The sequence below is a fragment of the Dasypus novemcinctus genome, chromosome 29 (genome assembly GCF_030445035.2).
Source record: "Dasypus novemcinctus isolate mDasNov1 chromosome 29, mDasNov1.1.hap2, whole genome shotgun sequence".
Taxonomy (NCBI): domain Eukaryota; kingdom Metazoa; phylum Chordata; class Mammalia; order Cingulata; family Dasypodidae; genus Dasypus; species Dasypus novemcinctus.
Genome location: NC_080701.1, coordinates 40,825,663 through 40,849,804, shown reverse-complemented (window position 1 = coordinate 40,849,804; position 24,142 = coordinate 40,825,663).

The window sequence follows — 24,142 nt, the reverse complement described above, 5'->3', positions numbered from 1 at the left end:
TTGGGAAAGAATGGTTCCTTCCTGGGTTCCAAGGCAGGGGGAGGGGCAGGGCCCCTTGCAGAAGGGGCTGTGGGGGAGGGGACCCCTGGGCCAGACCTGGGACTGGGCTGAGACCCTCTCTCCATCCGAGAGCGAGAGCTCACCTGGTCCAGGCCAAGAGTCTGCGTTGGGCCAGGCTGCCCGGGTCGGTCCCTCGGAAGAGGGGGCTTCCTCGCCAACCAAAGTCCCCGCGGCCTCGTCAAGCGGGGGCCTACCTAGGGCCGGCGTTGCCCTGCAGGTCTCTCCCACGCCAATGGTCACAGACGTGCTGACTCCCATCGCCGTCACCTCCGCCGTTTTGGGACCGGAAAACCTGGCCTTTCCCACAGGTGGCCTGAGGGCTTCTGCCTTGGCCGCCTGCCAGGCCCGGACAGGCCTGTCTCTCAGAGAGGAGAGGCTCACAGTCTTCCCCTTCCTCGTCAGTGTCCACTCTTGCTCTGTGTTTCTTCTCTGGGATGAGAGGGGCGGGCCCCTGAGCACCCAGGCGACCCTCAGACATCAGCGTGCCCTTTCTCCTCTCGCCCCACTTTGTGGTACCGTACGAATGAACACTGATCTTTTCTCCGGGTTCGGGGGACCGCAAACGAAGCTGCTTACCTGTTGGGTTGTGAGGCTTTTCAGGGGAAAGCATTTCTGCTCCCGTGAGGCTCACTGCGGTCAATTGGGCTTACAGGTCCGTGTGTTCCTTGTACCAGGGACATTGTAAGCAGGCATCGCGACCGTCCAAAGCAGTTGCATGGGTTGTTTTGGCGTTGACTCGAGCCACAGCCGCCAGGGTTTGAAACACACACACCACACGAAAGGAAGAACTCATCATCTGAAGTAGCTTCGGCTCTGCCAGAGCACGCCACGCAGCCAGGTGATTTTCCTGTTGGTTGTCGTGCCAAGCTACCATAGCAGGCAATTCCACAGGTATACGGTGCAGAGTTCCAAACGAAAGCAGATAGCCCCTGTCGCCGAGGCGCAGCTGCCTAGGCGATAAAGCCCCAGGCACTGGTGCTCCTGAGGGCTGCGGGGACAGCCAGGTCTACGCCGGTGGCAGGAGGCTCTGGGCCTCAGCGCCCTGCCAGTGGGCCCTACTTGAGTATAGGTGCTCTTGCATGGGGTGGAGTCGGTCTCAGGTGGGCCCTCCCTCCACAGGCCTCTCCTGTCCCCTTGGCTGAAGCCGAGCCCGGCACTGGGGGTTGGTGCCTGCGCAGGAGCCTTGAATCTCTGGACAGGCCCCGTGCCAGCTGGGACCTGAGCCCCAGCCCAGCTGCAAGCCCTACGCCCAAGTTCCTTGGCCTTGCCCAGGTCAGCTAAGAGGGAGGAGAGGAGAAGACGGTCGTCAGCACAGCGGGAAGCAATAGTGCCGACACCTGGCAGCGGGAGAAGCGCCTCCAACAGCCCCGTGGGATCTAAGCCCCCTCTGGCTCCAGCCGCCGCCCCAGCCAGGCCTCTCCCGGCCCCCCCACGGCCGGCCGAGCCAGGACAAAGGCACAGGCGCCCAAGCCCGCCGGGCAGGCCATGCCCCCAGCCGCCCCCGCCCCTGGGCGCCCGGCGCCCCGCCCCCGGCAGACTCGCCCCGCCCACGCCCCGCCCCATCTCCGTTGCTCTGGAGACCGTGGCTGCCGGCGGGAGGGGCCTAAGGCCTGGAGGTGGAAGACAGTGGTGATGATGGGGAGAATTCTCCACTCGGGAGTTGTCCCCAGTGGTAGTGGCGGGACACGTGCGGCCACTAGACATCCTGCCGAAACCCACCCAAGGCACTTCCCGGAGCGTGTCGACTGCCAGGAAAACTCACCCGCCGGGCATAGGGGTTAGCGGGGTTCTCAAACGGACACATCGAGTGCCCGCGAGAGGCCACGGGAAGGAAAGGGGTCGCTGGCCTGCTAGGACCCTGCTGGGTGGGGGCTGTGCTGGAAGAGAACCTCTGCTATGGTGTCGTGGACTGTTGTTTTCTCCTCTAAGTCTGATGAAAAGAAGAGACAGAGGAAGGAAGCTCCAGGAACAAGCAAGCGGCTCCGGTGCGGAAACTCAGAGCCCAAACTACCACCGCTAGGGGCCGCTGTTGGGAAAGAATGGTTCCTTCCTGGGTTCCAAGGCAGGGGGAGGGGCAGGGCCCCTTGCAGAAGGGGCTGTGGGGGAGGGGACCCCTGGGCCAGACCTGGGACTGGGCTGAGACCCTCTCTCCATCCGAGAGCGAGAGCTCACCTGGTCCAGGCCAAGAGTCTGCGTTGGGCCAGGCTGCCCCGGTCGGTCCCTCGGAAGAGGGGGCTTCCTCGCCAACCAAAGTCCCCGCGGCCTCGTCAAGCGGGGGCCTACCTAGGGCCGGCGTTGCCCTGCAGGTCTCTCCCACGCCAATGGTCACAGACGTGCTGACTCCCATCGCCGTCACCTCCGCCGTTTTGGGACCGGAAAACCTGGCCTTTCCCACAGGTGGCCTGAGGGCTTCTGCCTTGGCCGCCTTCCAGACCCGGACAGGCCTGTCTCTCAGAGAGGAGAGGCTCTCAGTCTTCCCCTTCCTCGTCAGTGTCCACTCTTGCGCTGTGTTTCTTCTCTGGGATGAGAGGGGCGGGGCCCTGAGAACCCAGGCGACCCTCAGACATCAGCGTGCCCTTTCTCCTCTCGCCCCACTTTGTGGTACCATACGAATGAACACTGGTCTTTTCTCCGGGTTCGGGGGACCGCAAACGAAGCTGCTTACCTGTTGGGTTGTGAGGCTTTTCAGGGGAAAGCATTTCTGCTCCCGTGAGGCTCACTGCGGTCAATTGGGCTTACAGGTCCGTGTGTTCCATGTACCAGGGACATTGTAAGCAGGCATCGCGACCGTCCAAAGCAGTTGCATGGGTTGTTTTGGCGTTGACTCGAGCCACAGCCGCCAGGGTTTGAAACACACACACCACACGAAAGGAAGAACTCATCATCTGAAGTAGCTTCGGCTCTGCCAGAGCACGCCACGCAGCCAGGTGATTTTCCTGTTGGTTGTCGTGCCAAGCTACCATTGCAGGCAATTCCACAGGTATACGGTGCAGAGTTCCAAACGAAAGCAGATAGCCCCTGTCGCCGAGGCGCAGCTGCCTAGGCGATAAAGCCCCAGGCACTGGTGCTCCTGAGGGCTGCGGGGACAGCCAGGTACGCCGGTGGCAGGAGGCTCTGGGCCTCAGCGCCCTGCCAGTGGGCCCTACTTGAGTATAGGTGCTCTTGCATGGGGTGGAGTCGGTCTCAGGTGGGCCCTCCCTCCACAGGCCTCTCCTGTCCCCTTGGCTGAAGCCGAGCCCGGCACTGGGGGTTGGTGCCTGCGCAGGAGCCTTGAATCTCTGGACAGGCCCCGTGCCAGCTGGGACCTGAGCCCCAGCCCAGCTGCAAGCCCTACGCCCAAGTTCCTTGGCCTTGCCCAGGTCAGCTAAGAGGGAGGAGAGGAGAAGATGGTCGTCAGCACAGCGGGAAGCAATAGTGCCGACACCTGGCAGCGGGAGAAGCGCCTCCAACAGCCCCGTGGGATCTAAGCCCCCTCTGGCTCCAGCCGCTGCCCCAGCCAGGCCTCTCCCCCCCCCCAAGGCCGGCCCAGCCAGGACCAAGGCGCAGGCGCCCAAGCCCGCCGGGCAGGCCACGCCCCCAGCCGCCCCCACACCCGGGCGCCCGGCGCCCCGCCCCCGGCAGACTTGCCCCGCCCACACCCCGCCCCGCCTCTGTTGCTCTGGAGACCGTGGCTGCCGGCGGGAGGGGCCTAAGGCCTGGAGGTGGAAGACAGTGGTGATGAGGGGGAGAATTCTCCACTCGGGAGTTGTCCCCAGTGGTAGTGGCGGGACACGTGCGGCCACTAGACATCCTGCCGAAACCCACCCAAGGCACTTCCCGGAGCGTGTCGACTGCCAGGAAAACTCACCCGCCGCGCATAGGGGTTAGCGGGGTTCCCAAACGGACACATCGAGTGCCCGCGAGAGGCCACGGGAAGGAAAGGGGTCGCTGGCCTGCTAGGACCCTGCTGGGTGGGGGCTGTGCTGGAAGAGAACCTCTGCTATGGTGTCGTGGACTGTTGTTTTCTCCTCTAAGTCTGATGAAAAGAAGAGACAGAGGAAGGAAGCTCCAGGAACAAGCAAGCGGCTCCGGTGCGGAAACTCAGAGCCCAAACTACCACCGCTAGGGGCCGCTGTTGGGAAAGAATGGTTCCTTCCTGGGTTCCAAGGCAGGGGGAGGGGCAGGGCCCCTTGCAGAAGGGGCTGTGGGGGAGGGGACCCCTGGGCCAGACCTGGGACTGGGCTGAGACCCTCTCTCCATCCGAGAGCGAGAGCTCACCTGGTCCAGGCCAAGAGTCTGCGTTGGGCCAGGCTGCCCCGGTCGGTCCCTCGGAAGAGGGGGCTTCCTCGCCAACCAAAGTCCCCGCGGCCTCGTCAAGCTGGGGCCTACCTAGGGCCGGCGTTGCCCTGCAGGTCTCTCCCACGCCAATGGTCACAGACGTGCTGACTCCCATCGCCGTCACCTCCGCCGTTTTGGGACCGGAAAACCTGGCCTTTCCCACAGGTGGCCTGAGGGCTTCTGCCTTGGCCGCCTTCCAGACCCGGACAGGCCTGTCTCTCAGAGAGGAGAGGCTCTCAGTCTTCCCCTTCCTCGTCAGTGTCCACTCTTGCTCTGTGTTTCTTCTCTGGGATGAGAGGGGCGGGCCGCTGAGCACCCAGGCGACCCTCAGACATCAGCGTGCCCTTTCTCCTCTCGCCCCACTTTGTGGTACCGTACGAATGAACACTGGTCTTTTCTCCGGGTTCGGGGGACCGCAAACGAAGCTGCTTACCTGTTGGGTTGTGAGGCTTTTCAGGGGAAAGCATTTCTGCTCCCGTGAGGCTCACTGCGGTCAATTGGGCTTACAGGTCCGTGTGTTCCGTGTACCAGGGACATTGTAAGCAGGCATCGCGACCGTCCAAAGCAGTTGCATGGGTTGTTTTGGCGTTGACTCGAGCCACAGCCGCCAGGGTTTGAAACACACACACCACTTGAAAGGAAGAACTCATCATCTGAAGTAGCTTCGGCTCTGCCAGAGCACGCCACGCAGCCAGGTGATTTTCCTGTTGGTTGTCGTGCCAAGCTACCATAGCAGGCAATTCCACAGGTATACGGTGCAGAGTTCCAAACGAAAGCAGATAGCCCCTGTCGCCGAGGCGCAGCTGCCTAGGCGATAAAGCCCCAGGCACTGGTGCTCCTGAGGGCTGCGGGGACAGCCAGGTACGCCGGTGGCAGGAGGCTCTGGGCCTCAGCGCCCTGCCAGTGGGCCCTACTTGAGTATAGGTGCTCTTGCATGGGGTGGAGTCGGTCTCAGGTGGGCCCTCCCTCCACAGGCCTCTCCTGTCCCCTTGGCTGAAGCCGAGCCCGGCACTGGGGGTTGGTGCCTGCGCAGGAGCCTTGAATCTCTGGACAGGCCCCGTGCCAGCTGGGACCTGAGCCCCAGCCCAGCTGCAAGCCCTACGCCCAAGTTCCTTGGCCTTGCCCAGGTCAGCTAAGAGGGAGGAGAGGAGAAGACGGTCGTCAGCACAGCGGGAAGCAATAGTGCCGACACCTGGCAGCGGGAGAAGCGCCTCCAACAGCCCCGTGGGATCTAAGCCCCCTCTGGCTCCAGCCGCCGCCCCAGCCAGGCCTCTCCCCGCCCCCCCACGGCCGGCCGAGCCAGGACCAAGGCACAGGCGCCCAAGCCCGCCGGGCAGGCCACGCCCCCAGCCGCCCCCGCCCCCGGGCGCCCGGCGCCCCGCCCCCGGCAGACTCGCCCCACCCATGCCCCGCCCCGCCTCCGTTGCTCTGGAGACCGTGGCTGCCGGCGGGAGGGGCCTAAGGCCTGGAGGTGGAAGACAGTGGTGATGAGGGGGAGAATTCTCCACTCGGGAGTTGTCCCCAGTGGTAGTGGCGGGACACGTGCGGCCACTAGACATCCTGCCGAAACCCACCCAAGGCACTTCCCGGAGCATGTCGACTGCCAGGAAAACTCACCCGCCGGCCTTAGGGGTTAGCGGGGTTCCCAAACGGACACATCGAGTGCCCGCGAGAGGCCACGGGAAGGAAAGGGGTCGCTGGCCTGCTAGGACCCTGCTGGGTGGGGGCTGTGCTGGAAGAGAACCTCTGCTATGGTGTCGTGGACTGTTGTTTTCTCCTCTAAGTCTGATGAAAAGAAGAGACAGAGGAAGGAAGCTCCAGGAACAAGCAAGCGGCTCCGGTGCGGAAACTCAGAGCCCAAACTACCACCGCTAGGGGCCGCTGTTGGGAAAGAATGGTTCCTTCCTGGGTTCCAAGGCAGGGGGAGGGGCAGGGCCCCTTGCAGAAGGGGCTGTGGGGGAGGGGACCCCTGGGCCAGACCTGGGACTGGGCTGAGACCCTCTCTCCATCCGAGAGCGAGAGCTCACCTGGTCCAGGCCAAGAGTCTGCGTTGGGCCAGGCTGCCCCGGTCGGTCCCTCGGAAGAGGGGGCTTCCTCGCCAACCAAAGTCCCCGCGGCCTCGTCAAGTGGGGGCCTACCACGCCCGGAGAGGCCGTGGCTGCTGGTTGGAGGGGCCTAAGGCCTGGAGGTGTAAGACAGTTGTGATGAGGGGAAGAAATGAAGTTGTGAATTATATGACAGCATGGATGAACCTGGAGGACATTATTTTGATTGAAGCAAGCCAGCCACAAAGGACAACTACTTGAAGATTGCCCTATCATGAACAAAATATGTATTTGAAATACAAATATGTTGTGTGAAATATGAATGTGAGTAAATTTGCATATATAAGATTGGTTTTCTTTGAAACTCAACAAATATAGGTTAATATTGCAAAATGTTTCTGGCAGACTGAAAAAAAACCACACAGACATTATAATAAGTGAAGGAGAACAGACATAGAATTATCCTTTCATTTTAAATTTTGTTCTACCAAATTTTGCTCATTTTTCAAGGATTCTGTGGGGAAACAGTATCCTGGAACATTTCACACCACTATATTGGCTGATTAATTGTTGATTTCTCAGGAACTATTTTTAATATGGTGTTTCCAAAGTTTTCTTACACATAATCCAAAAGTCATTAACCATAAATTCAGGAAGCAAAAATAATGAAATGGACTTCATGAACATTAGTATCAATCAAACACTTTAAGAGAATGAATATCCAATCAGATGTGGAGAAAATATTTGAATATTTATCCCTTTAACAGGACTTGTACCAACTTATATAGAGAACTACAACACAATAATAAGAATGGAAAAAGTAACCATGAGTAATATTGACAAAAGAATTGAACAGACATTTAAGAAAATATACATTTGAATAGTCATCACATGGAAAGATTCAACAACATTAATCATTTAGGAAATGCTAATTAAAACCACAAAAAATACTGCTTGTGCAGATTAATAGGTAGAATTAAAAAGACTTACAACACTACATATTGATAAGGTTGTAGAACAACTGAAAATCTTATACATTGTTGGTCGGTATGTGAAATGGTACACATTTTTTTAGGTTAATGTCAGACTGTGTCATACAAAGTTAGATATGCTCTTTTCCTATGACCCCAAATTATATGTTTAAGGATTTATTGAGGAGAATTATAACATGCACATACATAACAAGATTACATAGAAGTGTTCATAAAGGTTTTATTCATTTCAATAGCAGAAACAACAACATTTCTGGAAATAAATCAAATTTCCAACAGCAAGGGAGTGGACAAAAATGTGCCTTGTCTTTAATTAAATAGAACACATTTCTGATATGTGTACCATTGTTGGACCTCAAAACTATCTAAGCAGTGAGAAATATGTCAGTCATGAAAATCTAAGTTTTTAGTTATTTTAAGTTCTAAGAAGGTAAAACTAATTTATAGATGATGAAATCAGAGCAGTGGTTTCTGTAGGTGTAGGTGGGAAATGGTTAGAGTGAAGAATGGGGTATCTATGTGAAAATGCTTTTATCTTTATCAAGATGAATGTTACTCTGGTATATGCTTTGTCACAAATTTTCAAACTGAACATTTAAAAGTCCAATCCTTCTGATTAGGTATGGGATATGGTTTTCTTTATTAGTCCATGTTCATTGCATAAAAGACTAACACAAATTCAATGGCACAAAATAATGCACATTTATTGCATAAGGGTGAGTATGTATGCCATTAGGTCCAGCTGTGCTTCCAGTTGTGGATTTGGGTGGAATTTCATCCTCTTCTATCATACTAGAACCCACGTTAGAGGGAAGTAACTATTTGCAGCATTTTTTTCCATAAAAGTGTTTAAAAGCTATCAAAATGGCACGTGGGAAAAAATAAATACCTCATAAAGGCAGGTACATTGTTTCATTATTTCACAGTAAATGGGATAAAGCAAGGTACTGGCTAAATGCAACATCTCTGGGGCCAAAAGATGGTAGGAAAAGGAGGTCAATATATATCAATAATCTAATATACTATGGGGTCTTGACTTAACTAGAGAAAATGCAGCCAAGTTCTCTGTACCTTAGAGAAATGCATGGTATAAATTAAACCTAGGTTATGGGACTAAACCAACAGTTTTGAAAACCATGAGATAAAAGGGGTTTCTCCTTTGTATTACACTATTGTCCTCAAGCTTTTAAGAACATTTTTTTTGCTGACTAGCCTTAAGTTTTTTCAGACTGACTTTTATCACAACTTAAGGATAAATTTTAGTTGGAGGCATGTAAAAATTAATTGGGGACTTTACTATGGACAATGTTTAAATATTTTTGCAAAAATTATAAAATATTTTAATAAAATCAATGAAAATAGTTCTAAGTCAACAGTTAGCCAATCATATACTGAGAGATTGATGTTCCCTAGAATTTCATTTGCTCATTTAATTAAGGAAGACTATCAAGAGTTTGATAGTGTACTGTGATTTTCCATGAGAAAAAAAAGAATAGAGTAAAAGAAGAAATAGAAGGATATCCATTGCTAACATTGTACTCAATGGTAAATCACTGAAAACTTTCCCCCTGAGAAGGTCTGGGGAAAATAGAAAAAAAAAAAGGTATATACTTTCACCATTGCTATTCAACATTGTACCATATATCTGATAAGTTTTTGTTGGTGTAGTATAGTACCATGGATTTTTCTAAAATTTTTATTCTATTACCATAAATACAACATAACATTTCGACCTTTAACCACATTCAGGTGTATATTTCAGTGCTGTTAATTATTTCACAATGTTGTGCTATCACCACCATCCATTCCCAAAACATTTCCATTGTCTACATAGAAGTCTTGTACATTGTAAGCCTGAAACTTCCCATTCTCTACTTCCACCATGTCACCTGGTAGCCTATATTCTAGATTCTGACTCTATGAGTTTGCTTATTGTTAATTTGCATGAAGGAAAACATACAATCTTTGTCCTTTTGTGTCTGGCTTATTTCATTCAACATGATGTTTCCAAGTTTCATCCATGCTGCCACATATAACAGAACTCTAATCTTTTTAATGACTGAATAATATTCCATAGAATGTATATACACATTTTTGTATCTATTCATTGGTTGATGGGCATTTGGGGTGCTTCCATCTTTTATCAATTATGAATAATGCCACTATGAACTTCAGTGTGCAGATATATGTTTGAGTTCCTGCTTTCAATTTTTTTGAAATGTTTATTCTATACTTAGCTTTCTGAGGAACTGTCAAACTATTGTCCACAGTGGCTATACTATTTTATATTGCCAACAACAGTGAATGAGTGTTCCTGTTTCTCTGCATACTCACCAGCACTTGTGTTTTTCTGTGTCTTTAATAGTAGCCCGTCTTGTGAGTATGAAATGGTATCTCATTTGTGTTTTTAATTTGTATTGCCCTGATGGCTAACAATGCTGATCATTATTGATTGAAAGAATGACCCTCACTTCTAGACTTTAAAGCATATTACTTAGCCATAGTGCCAAAAACAGCATGGTACTGGCATAAAGACAGGCACATCAGACAATGGAATGAAATAGAGAGCTTAGAAACAGACCATCACATCTACAGTCAAGTGATTTTTGACAAGGTGGTCAAGTCTTCCTAGCTGGACCAGAACAGTCTATTCAACAAATGGTGCTGGGAGAACTGGATATTCATTTTTAAAAGAAAGAAAGAAGACCCCTATCCCACACTTTATAGAAAAATGAGCTCAATCAATCAAAGACCTAAATATAAGAGTGAGAAGCATAACTTCTAGAAGAAAATATGGGATCTTGTGGTAGGCAGTAATTTCTTAAACTTTACAACCAAAGCATGAGAAACAAAAGAAAAAAAAGATAAAAGAGGTAACCTCAAAATTCAACTTTCGCTACTCAAAGACTTTGTCAAAAGGGTGAAAAGGCAGCCAACCCAATGGGAGAAAATATTTGGCAATCTCATATCCAATAAGGGTTTAATATCCATAATATACAAAGAAACCATACAACTCAACAAGAAAAGACAAACTACCAGATTAAAAAATGAGCAAAAGACTTGAAAAGACAATTCTTCAAAGAAAAATACAAATGGCAAAAAAACACATTAAAAAATATTCAACATCACTAGCACTTAGGGAAATGCCAATCAAAACTACAATGAGATATCATTTCACACCTGTTAGATTGGCCACTATAAAAAGTAGGAAAACTGTAAAAGTTGGAGAGGATGTGGAGAGAAAGTAACGCATATTCACTGTTTGTGGGAATGTGTAATGGTACAGCCACTGTGAAGGAATGTTTGGCAATTCCTAAGGAAGTTGAATATAGACTTACCATTTGACTCAACAATATGATTACTAGGTAAATACCTAGAAGACCTGAAAGCAGTGACATGAACAGGTACCTACACAATGATGTTCATAGCAGCCTTATTCACAATTGCCAAAAGTTGGAGACAACCCAGTTGTCCAGCAACTGAAGAATGGGTAAACAAAGTGTGGTGTATACACACAATGGAATATTATTCAGTGGTAAGAAAAAAGCAAAATTGTGAAGCATATGACAACATGTATGAAACTGGAGGACATTATGTTGAGTGAAGCAAGCCAGACTCAAAAGGAAAAATACTGTATGATATGCTATTATGAACAAAATACATCTAGTAAATTTTGGAGTTAAAAATTAGAATATAGGTCACCAGAAAATAGAAGGAGTTTAGAGAATGGAAAGCTGAAGTTTAATCTGTGCAGGACTGGTTAAAAAAATTGTTTGTAAATCTTTGGAAATGAATAGAAATGGTGAAAGCATATTGTAGTGCTCATAACTTGCAGAGCTACTGCATGGGTATGACAGTGGGGAAATGGAAAGTCTAAGATCATCTTTAGTACTAGAAGTAAATCTAAAAACTGTTACATGAGACTGAATAAGATAGTAAAATCTCATGTAAAACACAATTATGAGTGATATTGCTTGTATAAAACTGTTTTTACAAAATATAAATGCAAATATGCTAGAAAGAAGGAAAAGGAATGGCAGCTATGGGCAGCAGGAAAAGTAAAGAGAGACTGAGAGGTGATGAGATTTGTTTTAATATTGTTATTATTGGAATAATGAAAGTGCTCTAAGAATGACTGAAGTGATGAATGCACAAATATGTGATTACATTCAATACCATTATATGTATACTTTGGATGGATTTTTGGCTTATTAAAATGTATAGTAAAATTGAGTTGTTATTAAAAAACTTACTACAATGCCAACATAATCAAAATGGCATGATATTGGCACAAGGGCAGATATATAGACCAATAGAATTGAATACTGAGCTCAGAAATCAACCCTCACATTTATGACCAACTGATTTTTGACAAAGTGGTCAAGACTACTCCACTAGAAAGGAATAGTCTCTTCAACACATGGTGCTAGGGAAACTGGATCTCCAATTGCAAAGTAAAGGAGTGTTGCCGCCTTTCTCCGCCCCTCCTCCCCTTCCAGCCCCCGCCACCCTTCCCGCCAGTCCCACCCATATTACCAACCTACAATCTGCCCTCTTCCCCAGTAACTGCTTAGGGCGTATTACCAGAGGTCTGCCCCCCCAGTTTTAGCCAATCCGCAGCCACCCCTCTGCCCTGCTCTCCCCTTCATACTCCACCCCTTTCCCTGCCTATATAACCAAGTGTACTTCCGCAATAAAGCAGACCTGTTCTTGCGCTCAAGCGTTCTCCGTGGTTTTTCCCCAACCGCGCATCCCCCATGCCTGGAGAACCGGTGCTCCCTCTTGGGGCACCCCCCACCGGCTGATCGGCAGGAGCAAGCCCCCCCGACTCTTGGGCCTGAGCGAGGACGAAACCCCCACGCTCAGCTACAAAGGAGGACTCTTACCTCAGATGATATGCAAAAATGAACTCAAAATGGATCAAAAACCTAAGTATAAGAGCCAGAACAATCAAACTCCTTGAAGAAATCATAGGGAAGCATTTTCATGACCTTATGTTAGGCAGTGGTTTCTTATATTTTACACCCAAAGCATAAGCAGCAAAAGAAAAAATTGATAAATGAGACCTCATCACAGTTAAAAGCTTTCCTATCTCAAAGGATGTTATCATGAAAGTAATAGGACAGTTTATACAATGGGAGAAAATATTTGGAAACCACACAGCTAATAAAGATTGAATATCCAGAATATATAAATAAATCCTTCAACTTAGCAACAAAAAGAAAAATAAAACAGAACAAAACAAAACAAAAAAACAATTGTAAAATGTGCAAAAGATCTGAATAGTCATTTCTCCAAAGAAAATGTACAAGGGGTAAAAAAAATCTGAAAATTTTTGATGTCCATAATGTATCAAGTACTCCTACAACTCAACAACAAAAAGACAACCACGTTAAAAAATAGACTGGATTTGCATAGACATATCTCCAAAGAAGACATAAAAATGGCTATTAAGCACATGAAAAGAAATTAAAAGATGCTCAACAACATTGGACATGGGGAAATGCAAATCAAAACCAAAATAAGATATCACTTTGCACCCAGTAGGATGACTATTTATAAAAACAGAAAATTCTAAGTGTTGGTTTGGTAGTTTGAGGCTTTTGTGAGCACCAGAAAATATGTCCTTAGGGCTAACCCATTCCTGTGAGTTTAAAAATCTCTTGTAGCTGAGAACTTCTTTTGATCAGGTAACTTCAGAAGGGCATGACCCAGAGTTGGTCTTCAACTTCTTGCTGGAGTTCTTTATAATCAGGATGAATAGAGAGAGAGATCCAGAAAAAGTCACAGGAGCAGAGAGAGAAATGCACAAGAGAAAGGAGTTGAAATCAATGGAACCCAGGGCAGAGGTTAAAATAGAAAATTTGTGTTGTGTATATGCTGCTACAATAAAATGTTAAAGAGAAAAAAAAGAAAAGAAAACATAGCCATTAAACTAAAATTAAAGGGATTGGTTTGTTTATATTCTTTTTGTTGTTGTTGTTTGTAAGGGGAGGTTGTTGACCTTAAAAGACAAGATGGAATCAGTGAAGTGCAAATTAAGATATTCATGTCTGTAATAGATATATATAAATTTGAAAGGGGAGATAAATATTTCTAAAATTATTTAAGAATATATTTAAAAAGTGGGATATGACTAATTAGTAGATCAGATGTGACTATGGCATCTACATATATAAGATGAAAAATCAACATGGTATTTAATCAACTGCAATATCTTCCCAAAGTGTAGACATTTAGGAGAAAATTGAGAAGCCTGCTGTGAGTAAAAGAGGTGGAAACCTCTTTAAGGGCATGGACTGGCAAGCTGATTACAGAAAATCTAGGCAGTTTTGAGTCAGAATAAAATGCTCAATGAACTACTAAATGAGACTCACTGTGAAATGGCAATCATTGGTGGGCAGCACATCATTTGAATGCTGAGAAAACAAACCTAAACTGCATGGATTAAAAACCCTAATGAAGAGTGTTAGGCCTCAGAGCAAGGCCTTTATGGATAACCAGAGATGGCATGAGGAAAACTTCAACTCGAGAGTTAGGCAAACTCTCATTTATTACATCTTCAGAGGTAAGGAGCCAAGGCCAGTCCAAAGTGACTCAGACTTGACTTCTCCTGGTGCAGTTTCACTCTTGTTTAAATTCCCAAGTTACTGCTTAGCATTTGCTTTCATTATGCATTAGTTTTTATGCATATGGATGAACACACATAGCTGGTTATATAACTGTATGATTAGAATGTTCAGGAAATCATGCTTGCACATACATTGCATGATCAAGAAAGGGGTGGATAATTCCACCCCTGGGCGGGAATTTTACTATGTTAATTAAGCAAGTTGAAGTGAGGACAGCAAGGAGCTACTTCTGTGTAGGCCTGGCAACTGGTTGAAGCTGGTTTTCATACTTCATTGCTTCAATGGGATATCCTTGACCACCAAAAGCAGAATTTGGCCTAAAGAGAGGATTGCATTTCATTACCTTCTGATACTACAACCCTCATTTCTGGAAATGATCATGTGGTTGTAGCTCTTATTATAACTATCATATTCTGCTACTCCTTTCCTATTCCCTTTACCCTTCATACTTATGAGTATATCTGTACATATACATAAAGCAAATATCTTTGTTTTTTCCCTATTTTAACTTTTTATTAAATGACTTAAGTTGTGTTACCTTCATTTTATAGTATTCAGGCTATAGGATATCAAATTTAAGATTGAGTGTTAACTGAAGATTTGCACCCTATTATGAAGAAAGGTAATATGTTTCTGATTGTACACATTAGTTGAAAATATGTTTGCTATTGTTTTAGTTAGAGATTAAGCATGGGTTAAGGAGATAGGTATGGGTGCCAAGTGACTGACAAGAGATGGACTGTGATAAGTTAAGTTCATGTGTCAGCTTGCTAGGGTATTGTGTCCAGTTGTTTGGCCAAGAAAGTAATGGCCTGATTTTTACTGTGAGAGTTTAAATTATCAGTAAGTTGATTGCATCTATGATTACATTTATAATAAACTGAGAAGATTGCCTTGAACAATGAAAGAAGTATTATCTAATCAGATAAAGGCCTTAACATGAGAAGTGATGTTTTCAGCAATCAGGAGGGAAATTTTCCAACTTTAAAATTTCTCCTAGAAAATTCTGCTTCTCCTAGAAAATTCATCATAGACCTTCATTGGAGTTCCCAGCTTGCAGCCTGCCTTATGAAATTTTGACTTGCCCATCTCCACAGTTATGTAAGCCAATTTCTATTTTTTTAAAAATCATATTTGCAATATATATATATTATACATTATTTTACTACATGTAAATATATATACCTCCTTTTTGTTCTGTTTCCCCAGAGAGCCCTATTACTGAGGGATATTATTCTGCAATCATCTTTTGAATCATGAATACTATAGGCATTATCAGCCAATGAAGAAACTTAGGAGGATCTTCCTTCAGTATGTGTGGAGACTTTGCTAATGCCTCCTATAGTTCCTTTGCTTTTTCTTTTCTCTTAGGGGAGCACAATATCCCAAACCCACAGAAAGTCCCCAGGGAGCCCACATGAAGTCCCAAGGTAAAGGACAACTCTCCAGGTCTCTAGACTATAGAAATTATGAAAATAGTTTTCACAAAGGAAATTTTAGCCCATGGCTTTCCCTGCACCTTGTCAATGGGGGGAAAAAGAAAGATCTGAAGAAAAAGAAAAACACAACAGAGAATTTGGTGTTATGACCTAAATGCCATGGGACAGCCTATAGAACTGCTGATGAAGGCAATAGCCCTAACGTATCCTCAGCCCCCAGCATAGAGGAGACATTATAGTTTATTTTCTTCTGATCCAACCAAATGCTTTATAGGCTCCAATACATATTTTTACTGAAAAGAAGTATTTGTAAGAAAATTTAAGTAATCTTCTATTCCAAAAAAATAGCAAAACAGAATATAAGCTGTGAGTATACCTGTGAAAGTATTCATGTTATTCTTCACTTGTCTTGGAAGTAATGGAAATGTAGCCATATAACGGCAAACATCTTAAAAAATGATTTTAGATATCTCTACTACCAGAGGCAATATACCTCCTAAAGCACTCATTTAGCAGATAGAAAAAAATTACTATAGTTTGAAAATTAAAACAAAACTAAATATAAATTATTTACAAATTTCTTGATTTCATCATTGTTATTTTTATTTTTGTAAAAATAATAATTTACTTAAATTACTTTTCTTTACCCTCCAATTCCCTTCTAAATTAATACTGATCTATAGAGTCTCTAATCCTAATTTTGTTAAAGGTAAAATTAAGTAAATATGGTATATCAGAGAAAGGGAAGGGATTATCCATAGAATCATGTTAGTATGATTCTTTTGTCAAACTCCCTTTCCAAAGAGTTAATTTAGCATTTTTGAGCATGTGATTCCTAGGACAAAATTAACTAACAATATTCTTATCATAAAAGGAATAAGAAACCCCTTGAATCTTTGGTGTTACATGAATAATATGAATTTTAATGTTTCTTTTTAAAGAATCAGAGAATCAAAATAATGAAATATGTATATATTTTAATTAGTGCAAGCTGTTTCACCCAGACAGCCTAAACCAAAGATTCTAGGTATATTGATAGCTATGGTATTTTTTAACTATACAATTTTATTTTTCTCAATCTAAGAAATATGACAAAAAAACTTTGCATTTTTAGGGGATTGATATAAATAGTTTGGTTAGGAATACAACTAAAATGTAAACTAACCACACTAATATTTCTTGACATTTTAAATAAGCCTAATTCATAATTTCCATTATATATCTTAAAGTATTATGTATTGTGACAACAATGCACCACAGTTAAACCTAATATGTGTTTTAAAGCCTATATGTATTTATTTCAGTAGAGTTTTATGATTCAAAACTTTCATAAAGGGTTAAAAGAAGACATTATAGACATGAACTCAAATAGCTCCATGTTAAGCTCAGATGTTCTTTTTAATTGTGATATAAGAATTTCCAAGTTTGTGACTTTACTGCTTCAATTTTTTAAACAATAGTAAAATAAATTTATTTTGCATATATAATAATTTTTATGGATACCAAGAAAAATTTTACTTTACATTTATCATCTAAATATTCTGGCCCTTAAACACATGTAACCATAATATGTTTTTTGATAATCTGCTATTTCTCAAAAGATTTCTAACTCCTAAATTATTTTGATTGACTATTTCTAACCAGTGTGCAAAAATAGATTAATATAACTATGCTTAGAACAAACAAGTCAATGAAGAGGAAATTTAAAGAATATTTTAAAACAAAATTTCTTTCATGCAAATTTTGAGTCCTACTCATGGTTTTGTTTTCTGAATATAGAATTTTATCCATGTATCAATATTTACCAGCTCTTAATTTGATGGCTTAAATCAAGGGGTAAATGAAGTCAAAATTATAAGCACTTTTCTTTTATGAGGTTACTCATATAGCTGAGAGTTCCAGTCCAGAGGCCCATGACCCCTGGCTTCTGACCTGCTTTATGTTGTTGGTCTTTCAATAGGCTCTAATTATGAGGCAATGTCATGTTCTTCCCTTTAATGACATTACATATATTAGTGTGGATTATGATATTTCAAATCAAGCTACAGGTTTGAAAATCAGTGCCACCAACAGATTGCTGTAATTGTCTGAAAGCTACTTACTCTCTCAGTTTCTTCATCTTTAAAATGGGGATTATGGTAATAGTTCCCTTGAAATATTTTTAAATTGAAAACCCAACAATTTAATCCAGGTTAGAATGATGTCAACTTTTTCTCAGCCAACACTTTCTGTTATTGTTAGGAATCCATTATTGTCATTTAAAAATGAATATGAGACTATCCAATTCTTATTTTTCATATACCTAAATTTTCTGGTCTTCATTGATTCACTGCAGATCAGAGAAGATGAAATATGGATGTAAAAAAACAAACAATGGTGAAAGAGTTCATTTTCCTTGGATTTTCTGGTGTTCCCCATCCACAGCTCACATTATTTTTGATGTTTCTCATTGTGTACCTACCTGCTCTCCCTCACAGGAAATGCCCTTATCATTTACATTGCTCTCATGGATAACACACTCCAGACACCCATGTATACTTTCTTAGGAAATCTGCCCTTCTTAGAAATCTGGTGCACCACAGCTATGGTGCCTAAACTGCTGGCTACCTGCCTATCACAGGTTGTAACCATCTCTGTTTCAGGTTGTATAACCCAGTACTACTTCTTTTTCTCCATGGGGGCTACTGAGTGCATTCTGCTAGCTGTGATGGCCTATGACCAGTAGCTGGCAATATGTAGCCCTCTACACTACTCAGTCCTTAGGAGTGTTGATATTTGCCTATGGTTTTCAACTGGATCTTGGATTGGGGGCTTCATTGCCCCTCTCCTACCTGCCATACATATCTCTTACCTCAACTTCTGTGGCCCCCCAGGAGATCAATTATTTCTTTTGTGACTCAGACCCCATTTTCAAACTCTCATGCTCAGATACATTCCTAACAGAAGCCTTGAGCTACACATGTAGCTCTGTTGTAATTCTAAGTTCTGTCCTACTTACCATGTCCTCCTATGGCCAAATTGTGGTCACAATAGTAAGAATGTCTTCCTGGGTGACTTGGAAGAAAACTTTCTCCACCTGTGCCTGCCACCTCACTGTGGTCACCATCTATTATGGCACCATCATCTTTACCTATGTCTGACCTCCAGCCACATACAATTTCAACATGTGGAAAGTGTTGTCAGTGTTTTACTGTGTGATCACCCCATTGGTAAACCCTCTTATCTGTGCCTTGAGAAACAAAGATGTGAAGAAAGCTTTCAGCAATGTTCTAGCATGAAGGAGATTGCTTTTAGCTTGAAACATGAAGGTGTTTTGAGAGATCAACAAAAATGAGCAATTTGGACTAGATTTCCAAAATACATTTGCAAATAGTAAGTATTAAAAATTACATTATGAAATTGATACTATTCAATATGGATAGCTCTCTGAACTTTAGGTTTCAATTTGATTATATTCAAATAGTTATTCTATACTTATCTAATTTAATAATGTCATAGTGCAGTGCCATAGTGATAGAAAGAGAAATGACACAAGTACCATTTCCACAAGGTGCTCACAAACATAAATTAATTTAGTTTAGTATTATATAAAGTGTCAGATGAATATTTGCATAATAAATACTCTAACAGCCTCCATGAACCAAAAAAAATTTTTTTAATTTCTGATAAAGGGAGTTGTGGTCTTCCATCTGACAGATGGGCGATTAAAAACACTTTGTAATTCAAAAACATATTTAGTAAATAAATATCAAGCAAGAATGATGAACTGTAACCTATTCCTTGTCATGTATTTCTATTTAATTATGGCATAATTAATTATCATATGCACATTTATTTTTTAAGTAATCATAAACATTAATTTTAGAGAAGTTTTAGATTATAGAAAATTGACATGAAAAGTATAGGGGCAGCAGACTTGGCCCAGTGTTTAGGCCATCCATCTACCACATGGGAGGTCCAGGGTTCAAACCCTGGGCCTCCTTGACCCATGTGCAGCTAGCCCATGCACAGTGCTGATGCGTGCAAGGGGTGCCATGCCACGCAGGAGTGTCCCCTGCATAGGGGAGCCCCATGTGCAAGGATTGCATCCCATAAAGAGAGCTGCCCAGTGCGAAAGAAAGTTCAGCCTGCTCAGGAATGGTTCCGTACACACAGAGAGCTGACACAACAAGATGATGCAACAAAAAGAAACACAGATTCCCGTGCTGCTGACAACAACAGAAGCGGACAAAGAAGATGACACAGCAAATAGACACAGAGAACAGACAACCAGGGTGGGGGGGGAAGGGGGAAAAATAAATCTTTAAAAAAAGAAAAGTATAGGACATTCCCTATAAGACCCCAGCAAACATTTTCCCCTATTTTTTTTTTTTAGATTTATTTTTATTTATTTAATTCCCCTCCCCTCCCCCGGTTGTCTGTTTCCTGTGTCTTTTTGCTGCGTCTTGTTTCTTTGTCCGCTTCTGTTGTCAGTGGCACGGGAAGTGTGGGTGGCGCCATTCCTCAGCAGGCTGCTCCCTCCTTCGTGCTGGGCGGCTCTCCTTATGGGTGCACTCCTTGCGCGTGGGGCTCCCCTATGTGGGGGACACCCTTGTGTGGCAGGGCACTCCTTGCGTGCATCAGCACTGCGCATGGGCCAGCTCCACACCGGTCAAGGAGGCCTGGGGCTTGAACCGCGGGCCTCCCATGTGGTAGACGGACGCCCTAACCACTGGGCCAAAGTCCGTTTCCCATTTTCCCCTATTATTACCATTGTACATTAATATAGTACATTTGTTACAATTGATTAATCAATATTGAAGCATAGCTACTGATAAAAGTCTATGGTTCACATTATCATTTTATCAGTTGCTTGAATATGCATATATGTATTTATTTTTATAAGTATTTAAGCAAGTTCCCATATTAGTAAATTATTTTAGCCATCTAATTTATTTCAATGTACCTTATTCAGTGGTCTACATTTGCTAAAATAAATGTTATAACTTTTAAATATTAAGTTTGTATTCACATATGCTATTGTAATGAATCCCCATGTAAAATATTTGTTTGCATCACTTATTATTTCCTTGTGAATACAGGGTTTAACTGTGGAAGTTATAAAGTATAAAATGAAACTCAGCTTCATTTCACCACCTCTAATGGAATGGGCCCTTGTTGATGTAATGAGTCTCCCCCATTTACATTGGAAAACCCTACACTTTAGAATCCTCCTTGTTGTCTCTTATTCCATCACTGTTCATAGTTGATCAATCAGCAAACCTTGATTAATTTTCTACTAAATTTTTTTGGAAATACATCAGTATATATTCATCTCCAAGACATACTGGAATCTGAGCTATGCATATTTGCATTTTGGATGCCACAGTAATCTCCTCATGGGTCTGTCCACTTCTTCTAAGTTCATCTTGCAAATGATACTTCATGGTCTAACCAGAAGGAAACTGTTCTAACATTAGATTTTTGTCTCCTTCCTTCTTAAAACTCTTCCAAGACTTTGATTTTTTTTAAAATTTGTAATCCTGACCTAGGATCAGAATGTCTTCTCTTATTTCCATGCGCTTATCATTTTCAGAGTTAAAGCCAAACCATTTGTCTTATCAACATATACTTGCCATGCTTCTTCCTAAAGAAATCTTTGGATGTGATTCTCATTCCACCAGAAAGAGCCTCCTCTCCTAGCAATCTGGTTGTGCACTCATCCTTCAGAGGCTCCCTCTATTTCATTTTCTTAAGAAAGATTCCCTGAACTCACTGAAAAAAATCTTATAGTTCTGTAACTCACTTCCTTCTTATCAGCTGATATACTTCATTTAAACTTTCTATATCAAAGAGTCAGATCTTCTATAATATTATAAAATCATGTGATTTAATTCATATTTTATTTTATATATAAAATTGAATTACATCATGTTTTAAAAATTAATATCATCTAAATGGTAAATATTGAGAAATATATTATTGTCTTTTGTTAAATATTCTGGAAATTCTATATTTTAAAAATATCCTTAAAATTTAATATTCTGTATATTTCCAAGTTCTGCTACTTCAAGTAGCACTGAAACAAATAAACTTGTAAAAATGTTTAAACATAACTGTGTATGTGTTTATATGATTAATCCTAGTATTTAATAAGTGTTAAACTTTTCTTAATATGCTTCCCACATTTTCTTTTGTGTTACATATTATTTCTCAATATCAGTATTTTTATAAGAATCTTTTAACCTTTGGTCTGTAATCTGAGTTGTAATTATTTTGTCTGATTGTCAGTTTTAAATTTTTCTTTAAAATATTTTATTTTTATTTAGTTATATAATTTTTTAAAAGATTTATTTATTTATTTCTCCCCCCCTGCCCCCGATTGTCTGTTCTCTGTGTCTATTTGCTGCATCTTCTTTTGTCCACTTCTGTTGTCAGTGGCATGGGAATCTGTGTTTCTTTTTGTTGCATCATCTTGTTGGGTCAGCTCTCCATGTGTGCGGCACCATTCCTGGGCAGGCTGCACTTCCTTTCATGCTGGGCGGCTCTCCTTATGGGGCACGCTCCTTGCATGTGGGGCTCCCCTATGAGGGGGACACCCTTCCAGGCATGACACTCCTTACACACATCAGCACTGTGCATGGGCCAGCTCCACACAGGTCAAGGAGGCCCAGGGTTTGAACTGAGGACCTCCCGTGTGGTAGATGGATGCCCTAGTTATATAATTTTATGTTCATTTTGTCTTTTATATTTTAAACTTAAGTCAGAAATACATGTCTTAGCCCATGCCTCAAAGGATTCACCTTGTTTTCCTACAGAATGCTCATTTCTTAAGTGTGAGGAGCCGCCCGGAGCTACGTGCATTTGCGGTCTCCAGCAGCATGGCGGTTTTCATAAGTACACCTACTCCACCCCTGTGCTTCCGCCTTCTTCTTCCCCTTTCTCCAGTTTCCCGGGCAAAAAGCGTCACACCTGCGCAACAAGATGTTGAAGCCATGACCAGCATTGAAGACTCGCAACCTATAGCAAGTGGTGTAACAGCATTTTATTGCCTTATATGGAAGAGCCGCTTCATCAGCCTATCACCCGCTGCTAATACCCTCCCCTTAGTATATATTCTGATGCTCTACCCTCAATAAATGGAAACTTGATCAAAATCCTGTCTTGTCTCCGTTTCTCTCACCTCTTGTCCCCCAATTCCCATTCCCTCTCTCAGGTGCCGGTTCGTTTGACCTGCGGGCCGGGTCACTTAAGATTAAAAAAAAGGAAAATAAAAAACACCCTAATTTATTCTTTTCTTCTGGTAACCTGTTATGTGATGTGAGGTATAGATAATTCATACCTATGATCAACATTTATACATCCCAACATCATGAATCAAATAGTCAGTGATTATCAAAGAACTATATTCCCACAAATATGGGACCCAATCACATTTAAAAAGATTGCATCTGTCATGAAAAATCTCCCAGCAAAGCAAAGCTCAGGACCAGATGGCTTCACAGGCAAATTCTACCAAGCATTTTGAAAAGAATTAGCACCAATGCTATTTAAACTCTTCCCCTAAAATTGAAGAGGAAGTTAAATTACCCAACCCCTTTTATGAAGCCAATATCACCCTAACACCAAAGCCAGATAAAGGTACTACAAGAAAAGAAAATTATAGACCAATCTCTCTAATGAACATAGATGCAAAAGTTTTCAACAAAACACTCGCAAATTGAATCCAACAGCATATGAAAAGATTTACAGATCATGACCAAGTGGAATTTATTCCTGGTATGTAAGTTTATTTCAACTTAAGGAAAGCAATCAACATAATACACCACATTAACAAATTGAAGGAAAAAATTGAAGGATAATCTCAATCAATGCAGAAAAGGCATTTAACAAAATCCAGCATCCTTTTTGATAAAACTTCAAAAGATAGAAACAGAAGGAAATTTCCTCAATATGATAAAAGGCATATAGTCATTCTAATGTCAATGAAGACTCCTGTGTTCCTGTTTTCCAAAAGGTTGTATTCTCTTATTGTTATATTTATTTTTATGCCCCTTTTGTCCCATAATTGATCACTGAGAGACCAGTAAATCTCCCATATTCTTTCACAAGAAGATGTTCTAGGCTTGTCTTTGCCAGCACAGGTGGAGCTCTGGTATCAGTCATTTCACCAGGGAAATTCTGATTCTTTTTCATAGAGTCTGGCATGTGGAATTCAAGATTTGGTATTAGTTGTGCTTATTGCCACCAGTATTAGCTGTGTTTGTAGCTCTTGGGCCCTCTTAGCAGACAAACCTTGTAATCAAATGGATTTCCTACACACACACATACACTCCCATCTATATCTGTCGATATTGAGCTATAATAAACATAGAGTTATTCACAGTTTTCCTTATTCTTAAACAATCCCTAGTATTCATTCAAGCCCTTGCCTTTTCCATGTTTTTAAAATAATTCGGGAAACGGACTTTGGCCCAGTGGTTAGGGCGTCCGTCTACCACATGGGAGGTCCGCGGTTCAAACCATGGGCCTCCTTGACCCGTGTGGAGCTGGCCCATGCGCAGTGCTGATTCGCGCAAGGAGTGCCACGCCATGGCAGGGGTGACCCCCGGGTAGGGGAGCCCCACGTGCAAGGAGTGCGCCCCGTAAGGAGAGCCACCCAGCGGGAAAGAAAGTGC